The 17,012-nt window shown below is 48.5% G+C and overlaps 1 protein-coding gene across 11 annotated transcripts in view; it reads left to right on the top strand.

The window, feature by feature from the left end:
- Positions 1 to 17,012, top strand: part of CNKSR2 (connector enhancer of kinase suppressor of Ras 2) — a 547,735-nt gene that overhangs the window by 272,456 nt on the left and 258,267 nt on the right. The gene's annotated exons all lie outside the window — the stretch shown is intronic.

Here is a 17,012-nt window from a genome sequence, read left to right as displayed (position 1 = left end):
ATGGTAAAATTTTGTTCTTTCCACTTCCATATTATGGAACCTTAAGTAGTTTAGAAATTCTTCTGTAATCAATGTCCCCCGTATGTTTTGCAACAATAAGGTTGCAAAGGTCTTGAGACAGCTAACTGATTTTACCCATTATGAGATGTGTTATGACTAGTGTTGAGCATTCCGATACTGCAAGTATCGGGTATCGGCCGATACTTGCTGTATCGGAATTCCGATACCGAGATCCGATATTTTTGTGATATCGGGTATCGGTATCGAAACAACATTAATGTAAAAATGTGTAAAAGAGAGCATTAAAATAAAAAATATTGCTATACTCACCTCTCCGACGCAGCCTGCACCTTACCGAGGGAAGCGGCAGCGTTCTTTGTTTAAAATTCGCGCTTTTCTTTCCTTTACGTGAGTCCCGGCTTGTGATTGGTTGCGTGCCGCCCATGTGACCGGGACGCAACCAATCACAGCAAGCCGTGACGTAATTTCAGGTCCTTCAGGATTTTAAAATTACGTTCCGGCGTTGTGATTGGTTGCGTCGCAGTCACATGGGCGACGCAACCAATCACAGCAAGCCGTGACGTAATTTCAGGTCCTTAAGGATTTTAAAATTACGTCCCGGCTTTGTGATTGGTTGCGTCGCAGTCACATGGGAGACGCAACCAATCACAAGCCGTGACGTCACGGGAGGCTGGACACGCGCGCATTTTAAAATGGGCGCGTGTCCAGCCTCCCGTGACGTCCCGGCTTGTGATTGGTTGCGCCGCGGTCAACCAATCACAAGCCGGGAGGCTGGACACGCGCGCATTTTAAAATTTTAAAATGGGCGCGTGTCCAGCCTCCCGGCTTGTGATTGGTTGATCGCGGCGCAACCAATCACAAGCCGGGACGTCACGGGAGGCTGGACACGCGCCCATTTTAAAAAGCGCGCGTGTCCAGCCTCCCGTGACGTCACGGCTTGTGATTGGTTAATGGCGGCCATGTTGCCGGGACGCGGACCAATCACAGCAAGCCGTGACGTAATTTCGTCACGGCTTGCTGTGATTGGTCCGCGTCCCGGCAACATGGCGCCGTGACCAATCATAAGCCGGGACGTCACTGGAGGCTGGACACGCGCGCTTTTTAAAAAGCGCGCGTGTCCAGCCTCCCGTGACGTCACGGCTTGTGATTGGTTAATGGCGGCCATGTTGCCGGGACGCGGACCAATCACAGCAAGCCGTGACGTAATTTCGTCACGGCTTGCTGTGATTGGTCCGCGTCCCGGCAACATGGCCGCCCTGACCAATCACAAGCCGGGACTTCACGTAACCAAGTAAAAGCGCGAATTTTAAACAAACAACGCTGCCGGTTCCCTCGCTGAGGTCCAGGCTGCGTCGGACAGGTGAGTATAGCGATATTTTTTATTTTAATTCTTTCTTTTACACATTTATATGGATCCCAGGGCCTGAAGGAGAGTTTCCTCTCCTTCAGACCCTGGGAACCATCAGGAATACCGTCCGATACATGAGTCCCATTGACTTGTATTGGTATCGGGTATCGGTATCGGATTGGATCCGATACTTAGCCGGTATCGGCCGATACTTTCCGATACCGATACTTTCAAGTATCGGACGGTATCGCTCAACACTAGTTATGACCCCAATGGCAGAGGGTCTCAGGAATAAATACCAAGTCTGCAAACACAAAAAAACCCAGCTCATAGGGAAGTGGTAACTGGGCTGACCATATATCTAATCCTAGCACCACAAATAGAAGTAGCCGGGGAACGTGCCTACGTTGGTTCTAGACGTCTCGCGCCAGCCGGAGAACTAACTAACCCTAGAAGGGTAAAGAAAGACCTTTCTTGCCTCCAGAGAAAAGACCCCAAAAGTTGGATACAAGCCCCCAACAAATAATAACGGTGAGGTAAGAGGAAAAGACAAACATAAGAATGAGCTAGGTATTTAGCAAAGAGAGGCCCACTAGCTAATAGCAGAATATAGTAAGATGACTTATATGGTCAGCAAAAACCCTATTAAAATATCCACGCTGGATGTTCAAGAACCCCCGAACCGTCTAACGGCCGGGGGGAGAACACCAGCCCCCTAGAGCTTCCAGCAAGGTCAGAAATCACATTTAGTACAAGCTGGACAAAAATAGTAGCAAAGCAAGTAACTCAAAAAACAAAGAAGCAAGACTTAGCTTAATTTTGCAAGAGCCAGGACCAGCAGACAGGAGCAACAGAAGGATCTGATTACAACGATGCCAGGCACTGGACTAAGGATCCAGGAAGTTAATATAGCGACACCCCTGGACTAACGACCCAGGTGAGTGCCAAACAGAAAAAAGACAATCCCAGAGTCATACCACTAGTGACCACAAGAGGGAGCCAAAAAGTCTAATTCACAACAGTACCCCCCCCTTAAGGAGGGGTCACCGAACCCTCACCAAGACCACCAGGGCGATCAGGATGAGCAGCGTGAAAGGCACGAACTAAATCGGCCGCATGCACATCAGAGGTGTCATGATCTCAATGGCAAGAGATCATAGCATCAGCATATATAGGAACTAGCTCTTGGAAGATGGAAACTGAGCTGACCATGAACTAAACCTAACGCACAACTAGCAGTGGCCGGGTAGCATGCCTACGTTGATTCTAGATGCCCAGCACCAGCCGGAGGACTAAATAAAGCTAGCAGAGGAAAATATTAGTCCTAGCTCACCTCTAGAGAAATACCCCGAAAGGAGACAGAGGCCCCCCACATGTATTGGCGGTGAATCAAGATGAAATAACAAACGTAGTATGAAAATAGGTTTAGCAAATTTGAGGTCCACTTACTACATAGCAGAAGACAGAAAGGACACTTTCATGGTCAGCTAAAAAACTCTATCAAAACACCATCCAGAAATTACTTTAAAACTCTGGCATTAACTCATAACACCAGAGTGGCAATTCCTGTTCACAAGAGCTTTCCAGACACAGTAACGAAACTACAGCTGTGAACTGGAACAAAATGCAAAAACAAACATGGACAAGAGTCCAACTTATCTAGTAGTTGTCTAGGAGCAGGAACAAGCACAGAGAGGCTTCTGATAACATTGTTGACCGGCAAGCAACTAACAGAGCAGCAAGGTTATATAGCGACTCCCACATCTTGATGGGAACAGGTGAACAGAGAAGATGAAGACACCAGTTCAATTCCACCAGTAGCCACCGGGGGAGCCCAGAATCCAAATTCACAACACAGAGGCAACCACCCTGGAATTATCCTCCTGACCATAGCCCTTCCACTTGACCAGATACTGAAGCCTCCGCCTGGAGAGACGAGAATCCAAGATCTTCTCCACCACGTACTCCAACTCGCCCTCAACCAACACCGGAGCAGGAGGCTCAACAGAAGGAACCACAGGTACAACGTACCGCCGCAACAAAGACCTATGGAACACGTTGTGAATGGCAAACGACACAGGAAGATCCAAGCGAAAGGACACAGGATTAAGGATTTCCAATATCTTGTAAGGACCGATGAAGCGAGGCTTAAATTTAGGAGAGGAGACCTTCATAGGAACAAATCGAGAAGACAGCCATACCAAATCCCCAACACGAAGTCGGGGACCCACACCGCGGCGGCGGTTGGCAAAACGCTGAGCCTTCTCTTGTGACAACTTTAAGTTGTCCACCACATGATTCCAGATCTGCTGCAACCTATCCACCACAGAATCTACCCCAGGACAGTCAGAAGGCTCCACATGTCCCGAGGAAAAACGAGGATGGAAACCAGAGTTGCAGAAAAATGGCGAAACCAATGTAGCGGAACTAGCCCGATTATTAAGGGCAAACTCAGCCAACGGCAAGAAGATCACCCAATCATCCTGATCCGCAGAAACAAAACACCTCAAATAAGCCTCCAGAGTCTGATTAGTTCGCTCCGTTTGTCCATTAGTCTGAGGATGAAAGGCAGACGAAAACGACAACTCAATGCCCATCCTAGCACAAAAGGATCGCCAGAACCTGGAAACAAACTGGGATCCTCTGTCAGACACAATATTCTCAGGAATGCCGTGTAAACGAACCACATTCTGAAAGAACACAGGAACCAGATTGGAAGAGGAAGGCAGCTTAGGCAAAGGTACCAAATGGACCATCTTAGAAAAGCGATCACATACCACCCAGATGACCGACATGCCCTGAGACAATGGGAGATCTGAAATGAAATCCATGGAAATGTGTGTCCAAGGCCTCTTCGGGACAGGCAAGGGCAAGAGCAACCCACTGGCACGCGAACAGCAAGGCTTAGCTCGAGCACAAGTCCCACAGGACTGCACAAACGACCGCACATCCCGTGACAAGGAAGGCCACCAAAAGGACCTAGCCACCAGATCTCTGGTGCCAAAAATTCCTGGATGCCCTGCCAACACCGAGGAATGAACCTCGGAAATGACTCTGCTGGTCCACTTATCAGGAACAAACAGTCTGTCAGGTGGACAAGAGTCAGGTCTACCAGCCTGAAATCTCTGCAACACACGTTGCAAATCCGGAGAAATGGCTGACAAGATAACTCCCTCTTTAAGAATACCAACTGGTTCTGCGACTCCCGGAGAGTCAGGCACAAAGCTCCTTGAAAGAGCATCAGCCTTCACATTCTTTGAACCCGGTAAATACAAGACCACAAAGTCAAAACGGGAGAAAAACAATGACCAGCGGGCCTGTCTAGGATTCAAGCGTTTAGCAGACTCGAGATACATCAGATTTTTGTGATCAGTCAAGACCACCACACGATGCTTAGCACCCTCGAGCCAATGACGCCACTCCTCAAATGCCCACTTCATGGCCAACAACTCCCGATTGCCAACATCATAATTCCGCTCAGCAGGCGAAAACTTCCTCGAGAAAAAGGCACAAGGTCTCATCACAGAGCAACCAGGGCCTCTCTGCGACAAAACGGCCCCTGCCCCATTCTCAGAAGCATCCACTTCAACCTGAAAGGGAAGTGAGACATCAGGCTGGCACAAAACAGGCGCCGAAGTAAACCAGTGCTTCAACTCCTGGAAGGCCTCCACGGCTGCAGGAGCCCAGTTAGCAACATCAGAACCTTTCTTGGTCATATCCGTCAAAGGTTTAGCAATGCTAGAAAAATTAGCAATAAAACGACGGTAGAAGTTAGCAAAACCCAAGAACTTCTGAAGACTCTTAACTGACGTGGGTTGAGTCCAATCATGAATAGCACGGACCTTGACTGGGTCCATCTCCACCGCAGAAGGGGAAAAAATAAACCCCAAAAAGGGAACCTTCTGTACTCCAAAGAGACACTTTGAGCCCTTAACAAATAAAGCATTCTCTTGCAAAACCTGAAACACCATCCTGACCTGCTCTACATGCGAGTCCCAGTCATCAGAAAAAACCAGAATATCATCCAGATAAACGATCATAAATTTATCCAGATACTTCCGGAAAATATCATGCATAAAGGACTGAAACACTGAAGGAGCATTAGAGAGCCCAAAAGGCATCACCAAGTACTCAAAATGACCTTCGGGCGTATTAAACGCAGTTTTCCATTCATCTCCTCGCTTAATGCGCACAAGGTTGTACGCACCACGAAGCTCTATCTTGGTGAACCACTTGGCACCTTTAATTCGGGCAAACAAGTCTGACAACAGAGGCAAAGGATACTGAAATTTAACAGTGATTTTATTCAAAAGCCGATAGTCAATACAAGGTCTCAAAGATCCGTCCTTCTTGGCCACAAAAAAGAATCCCGCACCAAGAGGGGAAGAGGAAGGACGGATATGCCCCTTCTCCAGAGATTCCTTGATATACGAACGCATTGCGGTATGCTCAGGTACAGACAGATTAAATAGTCTTCCCTTAGGAAATTTGCTACCTGGAATCAAATCTATGGCACAGTCACAGTCCCTATGAGGAGGCAGAACACTGGACCTGGACTCGCTGAACACATCCTGATAATCAGACAAATACTCAGGAACTTCCGAAGGAGTAGAGGAAGCAATAGACACCGGCGGGGAATCACCATGAATACCCTGACAGCCCCAACTTGACACAGACATTGCCTTCCAATCCAAGACTGGATTATGAGTCTGTAACCATGGCAAACCCAAAACGACCAAATCATGCATTTTATGCAGAACAAGAAAACGAATCACCTCCCGATGTTCAGGAGTCATGCACATGGTAACCTGTGTCCAAAACTGCGGTTTATTTTCCGCCAATGGCGTAGCATCAATACCCCTCAGAGGGATAGGATTAACCAACGGCTCAAGAACAAAACCACAGCGCTTGGCAAATGACAGATCCATAAGACTCAGGGCAGCACCTGAATCCACAAACGCCATAACAGGGTAAGAGGACAATGAGCAAATTAAAGTCACAGACAAAATAAATTTAGGTTGCAAATTACCAATGGCGACAGGACTAACAACCCTTGTTAGGTGCGGCGCGCCCCCACACCGCCGCAGGGCCGAGGGGTACCCGGAGCCGGGCCTCTGGGATCTCAGTCCTGGGGTTGTCACGGTGGCTAGACCCGGTCCGTGGCCCTGTCTGTCAGTGGGGGACGTCCGTTGTAAATAGGTGCTGTTAACGGTGGTGTAGCGGTGCAGTTGTGGGGTGCAGGTCGCGGTAAATAACGAGGACACCAGGTTGCAGTCTCTTTACCTCTTTACTGGAGATCTCTGAGTCCTCAGTCCAGAATACGGTTCACCAGGCTGCGCAAGTCCGGCCGGTCCAATGGCACCTCCAGAGTCCTCCTCTCAGGTGGAAATCTGTGCCTTCCTTCTAGCGCTATGTGTTGTAGTCCTTCCCTGCTGTGCTCACGGAAAGTGACCCCACAACGGTTGTGTCTGTTTCTTAAGTTCCCTCACAACTCGATTTGATGTTCCTCTGTAATCCACCCCTCCCTGTATTCAGGTTGGAATGGCACCCGTTTGTCAGGTAGGCCTGGAGTTCTTCCGGGACCCTAGAGACGCCCCTCTCCCGCAATTGCCCCCCAAGACTTCATAGGTGATATGTGGTAGACAGCCCGCCTGAGACCGACTGTCCTGCCGCTGTTTGGAGTATGGCTTGAAGCTGTATTCTAATCCACTCCCTCGGCGTTCCGGCCACCGGTATTGCGCCTCAGCAGGGTGCTGCCTCTTTCAACAAAACCCCTGCTGGTATTCTCCTTCTGCTTGATCTCGTTTCTCACTCAGCACAATCTGCCTCGCTTCTAGTCCTTTCTTGGGCACCGCCGCTAAGCTGAGCAGGCACGGTCCCGTTACGTTCTCTCAATGCCAAGCCTCTGCCAGGATCCCACCCCTGGCAGAGACCCTACAGTCTCTCCCTTCACAACACCCTCTGCCACAAGGTGTTGCTCCGTTCAATCCCGTCAGCGTTCTCTCTCTAACTTCCTGCCTGACCCCCAGTTTACCCACTATGGTGGGGAGTGGCCTAATGAATAGCACCCTTAGCTCCCCCCGGAGGCCCTGCTGTGAAACATATTGGTGTCTGTGATACCTGATTGGAAGAACTCCTTCAGTGCCATCGAACGTACCATGGCTCCCCTTAGTGGCGGAGCCACAGTACTGCAACGACCAGGACTCTGGGGCGCTGCACTCCCCCCTGGTTAAACACAGTACTCCGGGACTGGGAAGAAAAACAACAATACAGATTAGCAAAAAGACATACAATTTTGTTGAGTGCAAAACAATAAGCATACTTGAACAGGCTTCCCTTTATGGGAGGTGAGGACACTTTTAACGTTACAAACATAGTCAACTTTATAAATTACAGGCTATACATAACTCCTGTTACCCAACCGGGTATTCTACTTAGTGCAAATACTGGAACAATAAATTAACATTGCCTTTAAGAAACATACACTCTTAGTTTACCAAAGGCCTTCCTATAATCACATTACAGGGTAGGGTAACTTCACATTCTCCTTCTTTGAACCTGCAGGACCGCCTGTCCCTATGGCACCAGACCTACTGCCTCTCCTTTCTTTTACAGGACCGCCCCGTTCAGCCAGGGCCTACTGCCTTTCGCTACTATACATAGTATAGACATAACATTCCTTTCGTGTAAAGAACTCTGAGCCAGCTCTACTCGGCTCCTTTAAGGACTCACTCTCTAACCCCTACGGGTTCGCTTTCTGTCCTTAGTAACAAAGTAACTTTCTATGGGGACGCAGGGTTTACCTTCTATCCTCACCTTCATCATTACTTCTTTACTTTCAACTATGCAGATCTCTACTTCTACCCCTGCGGGCTCTCTGCATCTTTTCCTTTCACAAAACATTATTTTCAGATTTCACAATTCAAACAATTTAAACACATATAACTTTTCATGTAAAACAGTTACATTCTTTTCAAAGCATCATCATATTACTGTTCTAAAACAGTATCGCTTTCAAGTTCAATTCCACGCATCCCCTTTAAGAGGGGACCAAGCCTTTCTGAGGTAGCTCGTCTTCTCAGCCTACCAGTCCACGCAAAGGCTCCGGAATGGCATCTTCGCAAAGTGTCTTTTAACTAAAACCAGTAGGAAAGGTATCTTCGCAAAGTGTCTTTTAACTAAAACCAGTAGGAGGCACCCTTAAGAAGGTGCAACTATTTACAAGGAAGTCCGAATCATGCACAGTCCATGATCACTGCAGTTTGTGTAAAACTTTTGGAAAACAACAATAGTGACCCCGGGTCAACAAAGGGGTCACCTTTTTTAAAGTTTACCCTGGACGGGTTTAGCAGCAACTTAAAGAACAAACAGTAACTATTTACATTTTCAGGTTTCCGAGGTTTAGTTGGACGGCTTCCAGGGCTGCACCTGGCACTTAACCCTTCTTGGCCTGGGCAAAGTGAGGTCCAGGGTTACACCCAGTGCTGGACAAACGCCGTTAATCCGTCCTTCATGTATGGTTAAATCATGCGCAGCGATGGAGGTCTGCGCAGCTTGAGTATGGGCATTTGCTGCAACAGAGGTAGCGGCTGCTGCAAGATCAGTCACTGGAACGGAGTCAGCAGCTGTGGCACTAGTAGTCACTGGAGGGGTGTCGGTCGTCAGGACAGGGTCGTCTTTCATACCTGCTTCAGATGCGGTCCCTCCGGTGCCGGTCTGCTCTGCCTCCGCTGGGGTCTGGAACGCTGGTTGCAGGGCCTTGTGCTGCGACATTGTCATCTCTGCTTGCAGCATACCCCTTTCCGGCAGGGCCTTGCTTTCCAGCTTCGGAGCGCTGGGACTTCTTCCCTGCTCAACCACCAGACGAGGCTGCCGACAGATGTCCGGTGAGGCTCCTGATGATGGCCTTCTTCCACCCGACCTCGGTGCTCAGCTGCAACCGCCGGGGTCGGTCGCTGAGCTCGTCCACTCCGGTCTGTAGGAATTCAGCATCAGCGGTGGAGGCCTGGTTGCGGTGCCCCTCCGGGTGGCTGGGGGAGTCCTCTGCTCCGACCCCACGCTCCGGCTCCGGGCGGCTCGCCATGGCGTCCTCCATGTCGCTCGCTCCTTCTTCCTGGTCCTTTTCCCGCTCTCTTCTTCGTGGGCGGTTTCGTTTTCGTTGTCTCTGCCCACCATTAAGGATCAGGAGGCGGATCTCGGCTGCTGACGGACACGTCCTCAAGGGGCCGAGATATTTAGACTGGGCGGCCATTGTCTTTCGCGCTCTTCAGCTTGTTCACGCCCACTTCCACGCCCTTCTTCTTCTCCTGCGCTCTCCTCAGCGCTGTAATGGCGGCGGTTTTGGCGGGAACTTTTGGCGGTAAATGGCGCAGCACAGTCTTTGCAATAAAGTACAGTCCAAGCACAATAAATCACAGTTCCAAGGCACACATGACCTGATTCTTCAGGCTTAAGTAGATCCTGTTCGTGACGCCAAGTTGCGGCGCGCCCCCACACCGCCGCAGGGCCGAGGGGTACCCGGAGCCGGGCCTCTGGGATCTCAGTCCTGGGGTTGTCACGGTGGCTAGACCCGGTCCGTGGCCCTGTCTGTCAGTGGGGGACGTCCGTTGTAAATAGGTGCTGTTAACGGTGGTGTAGCGGTGCAGTTGTGGGGTGCAGGTCGCGGTAAATAACGAGGACACCAGGTTGCAGTCTCTTTACCTCTTTACTGGAGATCTCTGAGTCCTCAGTCCAGAATACGGTTCACCAGGCTGCGCAAGTCCGGCCGGTCCAATGGCACCTCCAGAGTCCTCCTCTCAGGTGGAAATCTGTGCCTTCCTTCTAGCGCTATGTGTTGTAGTCCTTCCCTGCTGTGCTCACGGAAAGTGACCCCACAACGGTTGTGTCTGTTTCTTAAGTTCCCTCACAACTCGATTTGATGTTCCTCTGTAATCCACCCCTCCCTGTATTCAGGTTGGAATGGCACCCGTTTGTCAGGTAGGCCTGGAGTTCTTCCGGGACCCTAGAGACGCCCCTCTCCCGCAATTGCCCCCCAAGACTTCATAGGTGATATGTGGTAGACAGCCCGCCTGAGACCGACTGTCCTGCCGCTGTTTGGAGTATGGCTTGAAGCTGTATTCTAATCCACTCCCTCGGCGTTCCGGCCACCGGTATTGCGCCTCAGCAGGGTGCTGCCTCTTTCAACAAAACCCCTGCTGGTATTCTCCTTCTGCTTGATCTCGTTTCTCACTCAGCACAATCTGCCTCGCTTCTAGTCCTTTCTTGGGCACCGCCGCTAAGCTGAGCAGGCACGGTCCCGTTACGTTCTCTCAATGCCAAGCCTCTGCCAGGATCCCACCCCTGGCAGAGACCCTACAGTCTCTCCCTTCACAACACCCTCTGCCACAAGGTGTTGCTCCGTTCAATCCCGTCAGCGTTCTCTCTCTAACTTCCTGCCTGACCCCCAGTTTACCCACTATGGTGGGGAGTGGCCTAATGAATAGCACCCTTAGCTCCCCCCGGAGGCCCTGCTGTGAAACATATTGGTGTCTGTGATACCTGATTGGAAGAACTCCTTCAGTGCCATCGAACGTACCATGGCTCCCCTTAGTGGCGGAGCCACAGTACTGCAACGACCAGGACTCTGGGGCGCTGCATTAGGCGTTTAGAGCATGCTGATATAACATGTGTAGAATCACCACAGTAAAAACACAACCCATTCTGACATCTATGATTTTTCCGCTCATTTCTGGTCTGAATTCTATCACATTGCATCAAATCAGGTGTTTGTTCAGACAACACCACCAGAGGATTAGCGGTTTTGCGCTCCCGCAAACGCCGGTCAATTTGAATAGCCAGCGCCATGGAATCATTCAGACTTGTAGGAATGGAGAAACCCACCATCACATTCTTAATGGCTTCAGAAAGGCCATTTCTGAAGTTTGCGGCCAGAGCACACTCATTCCACTGAGTAAGCACGGACCATTTCCGAAATTTTTGGCAATACACTTCAGCTTCATCCTGGCCCTGAGAAATAGCCAGCAAGGCTTTTTCTGCCTGAACCTCAAGATTGGGTTCCTCGTAAAGCAATCCGAGCGCCAGAAAAAACACATCAATATTTGCCAATGCCGGATCTCCTGGCGCTAGCGAGAAAGCCCAATCCTGAGGGTCGCCCCGTAAAAAAGAGATAACAATTTTAACTTGCTGAACTGAGTCTCCAGATGAACGGGGTCTCAGAGATAGAAACAATTTACAATTATCCCTGAAATTCCTAAACTTAAATCGGTCTCCAGAAAACCGTTCAGGAATAGGTATTTTAGGTTCAGACATAGGACTACTGGTAACAAAATCTTGTATGCTTTGCACACGAGCAGCAAGCTGGTCCACACTTGTAATCAAGGTCTGGACATTCATGTCTTCAGCAAGCTCAAGCCACTCAGAGGTAAAGGGGAGGAAGAGAGGAAAAAAAAAAATTCAGAATTTCCTTTCTTATATCCCACTTCTGCAATGCATTAAATATTCAATGTTGGCCTGGCATACTGTTATGACCCCAATGGCAGAGGGTCTCAGGAATAAATACCAAGTCTGCAAACACAAAAAAACCCAGCTCATAGGGAAGTGGTAACTGGGCTGACCATATATCTAATCCTAGCACCACAAATAGAAGTAGCCGGGGAACGTGCCTACGTTGGTTCTAGACGTCTCGCGCCAGCCGGAGAACTAACTAACCCTAGAAGGGAAAAGAAAGACCTTTCTTGCCTCCAGAGAAAAGACCCCAAAAGTTGGATACAAGCCCCCAACAAATAATAACGGTGAGGTAAGAGGAAAAGACAAACATAAGAATGAGCTAGGTATTTAGCAAAGAGAGGCCCACTAGCTAATAGCAGAATATAGTAAGATGACTTATATGGTCAGCAAAAACCCTATTAAAATATCCACGCTGGATGTTCAAGAACCCCCGAACCGTCTAACGGCCGGGGGGAGAACACCAGCCCCCTAGAGCTTCCAGCAAGGTCAGAAATCACATTTAGTACAAGCTGGACAAAAATAGTAGCAAAGCAAGTAACTCAAAAAACAAAGAAGCAAGACTTAGCTTAATTTTGCAAGAGCCAGGACCAGCAGACAGGAGCAACAGAAGGATCTGATTACAACGATGCCAGGCACTGGACTAAGGATCCAGGAAGTTAATATAGCGACACCCCTGGACTAACGACCCAGGTGAGTGCCAAACAGAAAAAAGACAATCCCAGAGTCATACCACTAGTGACCACAAGAGGGAGCCAAAAAGTCTAATTCACAACAGAGATGTTTCTTTTGTGGCAACTTGGTAATGAGACACCATTTTATAGGCCATCAGTCGTACCAGTGTTGTGAATTTGGATTCTGGGCTCCCCCGGTGGCTACTGGTGGAATTGAACTTGTGTCATCATCTTCCCTGTTCACCTGTTCTCATCAGATCTGGGTGTCGCTATATAACCTGGCTTCTCTGTTAGTTGCTTGCCGGTCAACAATGTTATCAGAAGCCTCTCTGTGCTTGTTCCTGCTCCCAGACATCTACTAGATAAGTTGGACTTTCGTCCTTGTTTGTTTTTGTTTTTTGGTTCCAGTTCACAGCTGCAGTTTCGTTACTGTGTCTGGAAAGCTCTTGTTGATCAGGAATTGCCACTCTGGTATTATGAGTTAATGCCAGAGTCCTAAAGTAATTTCTGGATGGTGTTTTGTTAGGGTTTTCTACTGACCATGAAAGTGTGCTTTCTGTCTTCTGCTATCTAGAAAGCGGACCTCAAATTTGCTAAAACTATTTTCCTGCTGCGTTTGTTATTTCATCTAAAATCACCGCCAATATATGTGGGGGGCCTCTGTCTCCTTTTTGGGCATTTCTCTAGAGGTGAGTCAGGTCTTATATTTCCCTCTGCTAGCATTATTTAGTTCTCCGGCCGGCGCTGGGCATATAGGGATAAAAAGTAGGACATGCTACCTGGCTACTTCTAGTTGTGCGGTAGGTTTAGTTCATGGTCAGTACAGTTACCATCTTCCAAGAGCTTGTTCCTATATAGGCTTATGCTAGTTCTCTGGCCATGGAGATCATGACAGTTTGACCGGCCCACTAAAGGGTTAAAATCCTTGGCTGAGAAAGGAGAGAAATAAGAAGTCTGCTGAGAGGTTTTTTTTTTTTTTTTTGTGCTCTTAATTGGATCACTTGCCAGTCTGTCTATGCTGCAGTCTTTCTTTTTTTTTCTCTCTCCTTCTAATCTTTGAATGGCTCTGTGTTCACCTGTCTATAATGGATCTTCAGAGTGTAACTGCAGGTTTGAATAATCTCGCCACGAAAGTACAAAGTTTGCAAGATTTTGTTGTTCATGCTCCGGTATCAGAGCCGAGAATTCCTTTGCCGGAATTCTTCTCAGGGAATAGATCTGGCTTTCAGAATTTTAGAAATAATTGCAAGTTATTTTTGTCCCTGAAATCTCGTTCTGCTGGAGACCCTGCACAGCAGGTTGGGATTGTGATTTCCTTGCTCCGCGGCGACCCTCAAGACTGGGCTTTTTCATTGGCACCAGGGGATCCTGCGTTGCGCAATGTGGATGCGTTTTTTCTGGCCTTGGGGTTGCTCTATGAGGAACCTCATTTGGAACTTCAGGCAGAAAAAACTTTGATGTCCCTATCGCAGGGGCAAGATGAAGCTGAAATTTACTGCCAAAGATTCCGTAAATGGTCTGTGCTTACTCAGTGGAATGAGTGTGCCTTGGCGGCTACTTTCAGAGAGGGTCTCTCTGATGCCATTAAGGATGTTATGGTGGGGTTCCCTGTGCCTGCGGGTCTGAATGAGTCCATGACAATGGCCATTCAGATCGATAGGCGTCTGCGGGAGCGCAAACCAGTGCACCATCTGGCGGTGTCCACTGAGAAGACGCCAGAGAGTATGCAGTGTGATAGAATTCTGTCCAGAAGCGAGCGGCAGAATTTTAGACGGAAAAATGGGTTGTGTTTCTATTGTGGGGATTCTACTCATGTTATATCAGCATGCTCTAAGCGTACTAAAAAGCTTGATAAATCCGTTTCCATTGGCACTTTACAGTCTAAATTTATTTTGTCTGTGACCCTGATTTGCTCTTTGTCATCTATTACCACGGACGCCTATATCGACTCTGGCGCCGCTTTGAGTCTTATGGATTGGTCCTTTGCCAATCGTTGTGGGTATGATTTAGAGCCTTTGGAGACTTATTCCTCTGAAGGGGATTGACTCCACCCCATTGGCTAATAATAAACCACAATACTGGACACAAGTAACTATGCGTATTAATCCGGATCACCAGGAGACTATTCGTTTTCTGGTGCTGTATAATCTACATGATGATTTGGTGCTAGGATTGCCATGGCTGCAGTCTCACAACCCAGTCCTTGACTGGAGAGCTATGTCTGTGTTGAGCTGGGGATGTAGGGGGACTCATGGGGACGTACCTTTGGTTTCCATTTCATCATCTATTCCCTCTGAAATCCCTGAGTTCCTGTCTGATTATCGTGACGTCTTTGAAGAACCCAAGCTGGGTTCACTACCTCCGCACCGTGAGTGCGATTGTGCTATAGATTTAATTCCGGGTAGTAAATACCCAAAGGGTCGTTTATTTAATCTGTCTGTGCCTGAACATGCTGCTATGCGAGAATATATAAAGGAGTCCTTGGAAAAGGGACATATTCGTCCATCGTCATCTCCCTTAGGAGCCGGTTTTTTCTTTGTGTCAAAAAAAGACGGCTCTTTGAGACCATGTATTGATTATCGGCTTTTGAATAAAATCACGGTTAAATATCAATACCCATTGCCGTTGCTGACTGATTTGTTTGCTCGCATAAAGGGGGCCAAGTGGTTCTCTAAGATTGATCTCCGTGGGGCGTATAATTTGGTGCGGATCAGGCAGGGGGATGAGTGGAAAACCGCATTTAATACGCCCGAGGGCCACTTTGAGTATTTGGTGATGCCTTTTGGTCTTTCTAATGCCCCTTCAGTCTTCCAGTCCTTTATGCATGATATTTTCCGCGATTTTTTGGATAAATTTATGATAGTGTATCTGGATGATATTCTGATTTTTTCGGATGACTGGGACTCTCATGTTCAGCAAGTTAAGAGGGTTTTTCAGGTTTTGCGGTCTAATTCTCTGTGTGTCAAGGGTTCTAAGTGCGTATTTGGGGTTCAGAGAATTTCCTTTTTGGGATATATTTTTTCTCCCTCTTCCATTGAGATGGATCCTGTCAAGGTTCAAGCTATTTGTGATTGGACGCAGCCCTGTTCTCTTAAAAGTCTTCAGAAATTTTTGGGCTTTGCCAACTTTTATCGTCGATTTATTTCTGGTTTTTCGGATGTCGTTAAGCCATTGACCGATTTGACTAGACAGGGTGCTGATGTTGCTAATTGGTCCCCTGATGCTGTGGAGGCCTTTCAGGAGCTTAAGCGCCGTTTTTCTTCTGCCCCTGTGTTGCGTCAGCCTGATGTGGCTCTTCCTTTTCAGGTTGAGGTCGACGCTTCTGAGATCGGAGCTGGGGCAGTGTTGTCGCAGAAAAGTTCTGACTGCTCCGTGATGAGGCCTTGTGCCTTCTTTTCCCGTAAATTTTCGCCCGCTGAGCGGAATTATGATGTTGGGAATCGGGAGCTTTTGGCCATGAAGTGGGCGTTTGAGGAGTGGCGCCATTGGCTTGAGGGGGCCAGACATCAGGTGGTGGTATTGACTGACCACAAAAATTTGATTTATCTTGAGACCGCCAGGCGCCTGAATCCTAGACAGGCGCGCTGGTCATTATTTTTTTCTCGGTTTAATTTTGTGGTGTCATACCTACCGGGTTCTAAGAATGTTAAGGCGGATGCCCTTTCTAGGAGTTTTGAGCCTGATTCACCCGGCAACTCTGAGCCCACAGGTATCCTTAAGGATGGAGTTATTTTGTCAGCCGTTTCTCCAGACCTGCGGCGGGCCTTGCAGGAGTTTCAGGCGGATAGACCGGATCGTTGTCCGCCTGATAGGCTGTTTGTTCCTGATGATTGGACCAGTAGAGTCATCTCTGAGGTGCATTCTTCTGCATTGGCAGGTCATCCTGGAATTTTTGGTACCAGGGATTTGGTGGCAAGATCCTTCTGGTGGCCTTCCCTGTCACGAGATGTGCGAGGCTTTGTGCAGTCTTGTGACGTTTGTGCTCGGGCCAAGCCTTGTTGTTCTCGGGCTAGTGGATTATTGTTGCCCTTGCCTATTCCTAAGAGGCCTTGGACGCACATCTCGATGGATTTTATTTCAGATCTGCCTGTTTCCCAGAGGATGTCTGTCATCTGGGTGGTGTGTGACCGTTTTTCTAAGATGGTCCATTTGGTTCCCCTGCCCAAATTGCCTTCTTCTTCCGAGTTGGTTCCCCTGTTTTTTCAAAATGTTGTTCGTTTGCATGGTATTCCTGAGAATATCGTTTCTGACAGAGGAACCCAATTTGTGTCTAGATTTTGGCGGGCATTCTGTGCTAGGATGGGCATAGATTTGTCTTTTTCGTCTGCTTTTCACCCTCAGACTAATGGCCAGACCGAGCGGACTAATCAGACCCTGGAGACATATCTGAGGTGTTTTGTGTCTGCTGACCAGGATGATTGGGTTGCTTTTTTGCCATTGGCGGAGTTCGCCCTCAATAATCGGGC

Source organism: Ranitomeya variabilis, chromosome 3 (assembly GCF_051348905.1).
Source record: "Ranitomeya variabilis isolate aRanVar5 chromosome 3, aRanVar5.hap1, whole genome shotgun sequence".
Classification (NCBI taxonomy): domain Eukaryota; kingdom Metazoa; phylum Chordata; class Amphibia; order Anura; family Dendrobatidae; genus Ranitomeya; species Ranitomeya variabilis.
Note: the sequence above shows the minus strand (reverse complement) of the source record. Positions and strands in the feature narration are given on the sequence as shown.